Source organism: Megalobrama amblycephala, linkage group LG16 (genome assembly GCF_018812025.1).
Source record: "Megalobrama amblycephala isolate DHTTF-2021 linkage group LG16, ASM1881202v1, whole genome shotgun sequence".
Lineage (NCBI taxonomy): Eukaryota > Metazoa > Chordata > Actinopteri > Cypriniformes > Xenocyprididae > Megalobrama > Megalobrama amblycephala.
In genome coordinates, this window is record NC_063059.1 from 19906767 (window position 1) to 19914071 (window position 7305).

Below are 7305 nucleotides of genomic sequence, written 5' to 3' on the forward strand. Positions count from 1 at the left end.
TTAGTTCACCCAAAAATGAAAATTCTGTCATTTATTACTCACCCTCATGCTGTTCCACACCCGTAAGACCTTCGTTCGTCTTCGGAACACAAATTAAGATATTTTAGTTGAAATCCGATGGCTCCGTGAGGCCTGCATAGGGAGCAATGACATTTCCTCTCTCAAGATCCATTAATGTACTAAAAACATATTTAAATCAGTTCATGTGAGCACAGTGGTTCAATATTAATATTATAAAGCGACGAGAATATTTTTGGTGTGCCAAAAAAACCAAAATAACAACTTATTTAGTGATGGCTGATTTCAAAATACTGCTTCAGGAAGCTTTGGTTATTAATCTTTTGTGTCGAATCTGCTGTTCGGAGCACCAAAGTCATGTGATTTCAGCAGTTCTAAATAAAATCAGCCATCACTAAATAAGTCGTTATTTTGTTTTGTTTTTTGGCACACCTAAAATATTCTCGTCGCTTTATAATATTAATATTGAACCACTGTAGTCACATGAACCGATTTAAATATGTTTTTAGTACCTTTATGGATCGTGAGAGAGGAAATGTCATTGCTCCCTATACAGAACTATCGGATTTCAACTAAAATATCTTAATTTGTGTTCTGAATATTAATGAAGGTCTTACGGGTGTGGAACAGCATGAGGGTAAGTAATAAATGACAGAATTTCATTACTTTGTTTCAACATTATTTTATTTCAACTAACCCTTTAACAAAAAATGAGCAGTAAAAGTATTCTAGCAATAAAAACTACATTTATTTAAGTTAATTTTCGATAAATTTAAAAAAAAGTTTTATATTTTTCTTACAACAAGAGTTGCTGTCCACACATTAAAAATGCTAATTTTTATTGACATGCTATGTTGTTTTATAACATTTTACTTTTTTGTTATGAATGTGAAAAATTAAGACTAAAAGCCGGCTTACACACTTGCTGTGAGTGTGACCTGACACTTTTTTACATGAGAGCAGCTGTTTGTTTAACCTGTTTCTAATTTTATCTGGCATTATCCATCCAGATAATCACACCTTAACCACATATCCTGTTTGTGCACCACTTTACAAACAAAACATGCGTTTACAAACGCAATGCATTATCCCGAATCTCTACTGAAGTATATGATTTAACCAGTAGAGGGCGGTAGACTATTTGTCTTTACCACTCACGGAAGTTACAGTTTTTCTCAGTCGCTTTGGTGCATTTCTCACATCACTATTTACATTTGCACAACAGTTAGTTCAACCTCCACAACATTTAGTCATTTGTGCACATCATAGTAGCAGTTTCTCATTCCTTCGAACAAATTGCAAATGCTTTTGGACATGCATCAATTGCTTTCATACAACTCTCTGCTGTTTTATAACATTATCATTTGCTTATGTCATGTCAGTCAAAATTAACTATACTTGTGAATGCTGAATAGTCATTCCATATAAAACTAATAGTCCTCATTTCATTGCTTGAGTCATTACATACAAAAATGTTGAACTAGTTGTCAAAATCTGTCAAGCAAATTTTACACATTTTTTTAAAATCTTTTTTTCCTGAAAATGTCTCCTAAATTGAACAATTTCTCTCAAGTGAATCTCAACTTTCACTGATGAGAAGGGGTGTGTGAAGCATTAGTTGCAACCAGTGATAAGCCACTTCTCTACAATCACTGTCAGAGGTGAATCCCATAAACCCCCACTTTACAAGCATATATGAACCAAGCAGGACATAGTGTGTACCATTTCTACAATACTGTGACACAGAAGTGGAAGGTCAGCCTCATGGAAAAGGGGTAAGGGTGCGGGGAAGAAGGGGAAGGGGACAAAACAGGGGAAGAGGAAGAAGAGGCCAATAGGCAGATCCCTGATGAAATCAGGGCTACAATTGTGGATCATGTTGTCAGTCACGGCCTCACAATGGCTGAGGCTGGTCGAAGGGTGCAGCCAAATGTTGGGAGAACCACTGTAAATTCAATTATTCAAACATTTCGTTGGGAGAACAGGTGTGTATAAATGGACAGTAATTCAGCACTAAACAATCTGCACTGCACTTCTGTCATTGTGTCATACATGAAGCTTGCAGTGGGACAAGAACTTGTCACTGTACATTTTACATTTAGACGTAAAGCTTTACTGCATCACACATTTAGTGTATTGTAGTGTACAGTAGTGTTACAGTAAAGATTTGCCATATGTACTGCAATATTGTTTACAGTTGTGCACAGCTCTACCCAAAGGGAGTTTATGTTTGTTGCAAATAAGGGTGTATTTTTTCTTTTGCACAATGCTGTGAACAAATTAGAATTGCAAAGAGCATATGCAGTAAAAATGTGAAACATACATATTCAGTGTCTTGTACTCAGTTACCTCACTAAATACAGTAATGTGTAACTTTACTGTATTTTTCAAATGGCTGTGCAAATAGTATATAGTGCTGTCTTGAGCATTTTCAGGTAGTGTCACCAAGATCTGACTTTTTTGCATTGGAAAACATTGACAGAGTAAACTGTCATAATGAAAACATGACAAAGCCATTTGACTATCTTGTTCATAAACAATGGTGTCAGGACTTTTCATCTTGATGACATTGACACTTTCATTGACACGAATACTTGCTTTTGAGGAATGACCTATCCATTTTGAGCAAGTGACACGCTTTTGCAGGTTATCAACTAGGTTTTGCAGTTTGTACTAATTGTGTTGTGAACTGCATTAACTGTTGTGCAAATGTAAATAGTGATGTGAGAAATGCACCAAAGCGACTGAGAAAAACTGTAATGCGCAAGACCGTCCCATGTCTTAAAAGTGCCCAAGCACAGTGACTGCACACTTCAGTTGACTTAACGCACACTAAATCCACACTATCTACCGCTCCGGAGCGATCTTTGAGGCTTATACCCTCATTTATCATGTCTAGGACAACCTTCTAGTGTAAGTTTAATTCATTAGATATAATTCGGTTGTGAAACGTTAAGTGTTACACGTTTTATTGGAGTAGAGATTAGGCTAAAACGTTTGAAAATAAAGAACTACAATCACGCAGGGATTTAATGTGTACCACTGGGTAAACAAAAAGTATTTGAACACTTGTGGGCTTCACACCCACTTGAACACTTTGGCCAAACTCCGGAAATACGTCAGTGTTGGTAGACAGACAAGCGGCCAAGTCAAGTGCAAAAAAACGCAAGTGTGGGTATTTGGACAGGCCCAAGTTTTGAGACAGAGGTTCTCAACCAGACATGTTAAAATGATTTAAATGTAGTTATATTAACATAAACTTAATGAAAATGCTTTAAAACATCAAAAGATTAAGTTAAAATAAACACTTTAAATAACTTTCCACTTCGGTCTTGTCTGTCCAAAGGACATTATTCAAGTCTTATGTTCAGAAGAAACTTTGCAAACCTAAGCCGTGCTGCCATGTTCTTTTTCTTTTATTCTCGAAATAAATGAACATAAATACCGTTTTGTTTTGGCGTTAATGTGGCATGACAGATTGCTATATTTTAAGAGAAGCGGCAGCGTGAAGCGCACGTGAACTGATCCTCTCCTCCGCTTTAATACCTATCGGAAATCAAACAAACCAAAATCGAATATCTTTCATATTAGTACATGTACACAAACTGTATTGCTCCTTAGGCTACGATTGCATGCTTAAATAAGCCTATAGCTATATACCATGCATATACACACACTTCCATTCTATAGGTAAGATTTTTAAAATGTTTTTAAAAGAAGTCTCTGCTCACCAAGGCTGCATATATTTGATCCAAATACAGCAAAAACAGTAGTGAAATATTTTTACATTTTAAAGTAACTGTTTTTTATATGCTTAGCAGCCTATATCTATGCGTTTTCAGGATTCTTTGATGAATAGAAAGTTCAAAAGAACAGCATTCAATAGAAAACTTTAGTAACATTATAGGCTACAGTTCAAAAGTTTCGGGGCAGTAAGAATTTTTGGGGTGGGGGAAATTAAAGAATACTTTTATTCAGAAAGCCATAAAGACGTATTTAAAACAGTTCATGTGACTGCAGTGGTTCAACCTTAATGTTATGAAGTGACAAGAATACTTTTTGTGCACCAAAAAAAACAAAATATAAAATAAATAACGACTTTATTCAACAATATGATGTCTAAGTTTCTGAACCACTGATTCAAAACAAATGATTTGTTAAGCTTCGAAGCTTCATGAAGCAGTGTTTTGAAATCGCCCTTCACTAGATATTGTTGAATAAAGTCGTTATTTTGTTTTTTTGCCACACAAAAAAATATTCTCGTCACTTCATAACATTAAGGTTGAACCACTGTAGTCACATGAACTGTTTTAAATATGCTTTTAGTGGCTTTCTGGGCATTGAAAGTGTTAATTATCTTGCGGTCAATGGAGGCCTCACCGAGCCGTCGGATTTTATCAAAAATATCTTAATTTGTGTTTCAAAGATGAACGAAGGTCTTACGGGGGTGGAACGACATGAGGGTGAGTAATTAATGACAGAATTTTCATTTTTGGGTGAACTAACCCTTACAATGTCTAAGTGTACCTGGACATTACAGTCATGTGAAAAAGTTAGGAATTATTGAATTCCATGGTTTTCCAGATCAGGATATAATAAAAATATATATATATAGTGCTTGGCAGGTCTTACATTTTGGAAAATAAAACCTCAGATGAACAAGAACACATGACATATCACACCGTGTCATTATTTGTTTAGAAAAAATAAAGCCTAGATAGAAAAACCATGCCTTGACTAACTTCAGACACCCTATAGGGTCATATTAGAGAATTTTCTGTTAGAGAATACATATTTGTTCTGTCTTATATGGCACTTTTATTATATTAGGTTTATTGTTATTGTTAATATGTTGTTATTGACAAATTTGCTACATTAAATGTGTAATGTTAGTTTATTCATATCAGATACTACCAGGAAACTAAGACAATTTTATGTTAATTATTGCTTATGTAACCATCTGTGAGTGAACATAAGCCAAGTCATTGCCAGAAGTGGCACAGATCTCTATAGCCAGAGTTGGGCCAGTTACAGTGAACAGGAATTGCCCCAGTGCTTTACAGCCGTAACAAATATACATGTGCCAGAGCGAGCTGCGGGCCACAATCGGCCCGGTTAACACACGCCGATGCCGAGTCTGAGCCGCAGGCGCTGCGGGGCAGCCGAGCTCGGGCCGATTATTATATGCTTATCTGGGTATGATTCAATTGCTTGTAGATCCTCTTTTAGCAGCAATAACGTGAAATAATCATTTCCTGTATGACTTTATCAGTCATTATTCTGGATGAATTTTGGCCCACTCTTCTTTAAAATGATTCTCCAGTTCATTGAGGTCTCACCACAGCATTTCAGTCGGGTTGAGGTCTGGGTTGAGGTCTGGATTGAGGTCTGGATTTACTGGGCCATTGCAGCAAATGTATTCTTTTCTTTTTCAGCCGTTTGGTTGTAGATTTGCTGGTGATCCTGCGGGGTCACTGTCCAGTTTGCATGATCCAGTTTTGGCCAAGCTTTAGCTGTCAGATGGATGGCCTCTATTTGGCTCTAGAATACTTTGTTATAGCCTATACAGATTTCATGGTCGACTCAATGACTGTGAGGTTCCCAGATCTTGTAGTTACAAAACCAACATAGCCTGCAATCATCACACCTCCACCCGCATGCTATAAGCTGTTTGTGCTAATATCCTCTTTTGGTTTTCATCAAACTTGCCGCTGTGCATTATGGCCAAACAATCAAATGCAACCATGAAAAACACCATGGCAAATCAAAAACCCAAGTAAACACAAGATTTACATAATTTACAGTATTTTTTGCTTCGTTAATGCTATTAAATTATGAAGGCAGTATTCCTATTTTAAAATGAGTAAAAGTATTTTAAAATGCCATTTACATGTGTGGATGAAGAATTTTCTGTTTAACCTCTTTCTACATGGAGAGTGTTAAAGGGTCATGAAACCCCCCTGTTTTACCCTGGTCGTTCACACCTCTGAGTTTCAAAAAGTCTGTGAAAATGGGCGTGTAAAGCTCTGGAAAAGTGGGAGTGTAGGGGGGGGAAGAGGGGAGAGAACAACCAATGAAGCACAGACATAGAACACACTCATTATACAGAATAATGAATATTAATAGGCTATATGAGCACGGAGAGAATGACAACAAACTCACAAGCACAAGGGAGAAATGCAAAAGAATATTTAATAGGGCTAATAGCTACTTTGTTTACATTTACGAGCACTGCAGTCTCAAAATCAGTCTTTTAGAATAATCGTGTCGTCGCGTTCAGATAGGCTACACCACTGTATCAGTGTCCAGTTTGCACATATAATTCATTTGAAGAAGACTTGATGAAATATGTGTGCATATTAATACAGCGTGCTGGTTAATGTTTGGTGCAGGAGAATGTGTGAAATAAAAACTTTAATCACGGATACTTTAGCCTATTTTGTATGGGCTATGTGCCACGTGGCTAGTGTTATTAAACTCATCGCGGAGCTCCGCGCTGAAGCCGAGCATATGTGCGCTCCGCCTGTATATCATAAAAACAACCGTATTTTTCATGTGTTCGTATTCAAACTCCAGTTCTGACCGCATCGCGAGCAAAATACAAACAACACACGTGCTGTGCTGTGCTGTGCTGAGGTAAACAGCCTACGGCTCGCGTGTCTGAACGCAGCTAGAGCAGGCAGAGGTGAATGAGCCACACTTTAGTGACATTTGAATTTTCTGCTGTAATGCGATCTCATGCAAACATATTTTCCATTTGTGCTGGTAGATTACAGCAAAACAATCCACATGCACACAAACCTCTGCTCTGGTTGCGTCGCAGGAAAACACACTGTGTTGTGGCACTGAGGAAACCAACACCAACGATATGTTTCTGAATGACAACAGACCGAGGCGAGAGAAGTGATACTTCCTCGTGCATAATACCGCAATTCTAATCGTATGCATACCACAGTGCAGTGATTGGATTGAATGAGCTTTATGTCATGAATATATGTCGAGAATCTACGTCAGCATGTTCGAAAGTACACGATGATGTCAGATTTTGTGACGTTGCTCCGACTCAGCTTTTCAAACAGGAAGACAGAAATCGCACTGAAAAATGCAAAAATAACTATTTTTCACTTATGAATAACATTAATGAGTATCTTTAGTGTTTTCAATTATGTGCAGCCTATACATATCTGTTTACATCTCAAAACAAGTGTTTTGGGGTTTCATGACCCTTTAAGAGCGTTTGGGGCTTTTATTTTGAAATCCTCCTCACTGCAGGTTTGCGGAAGTTCT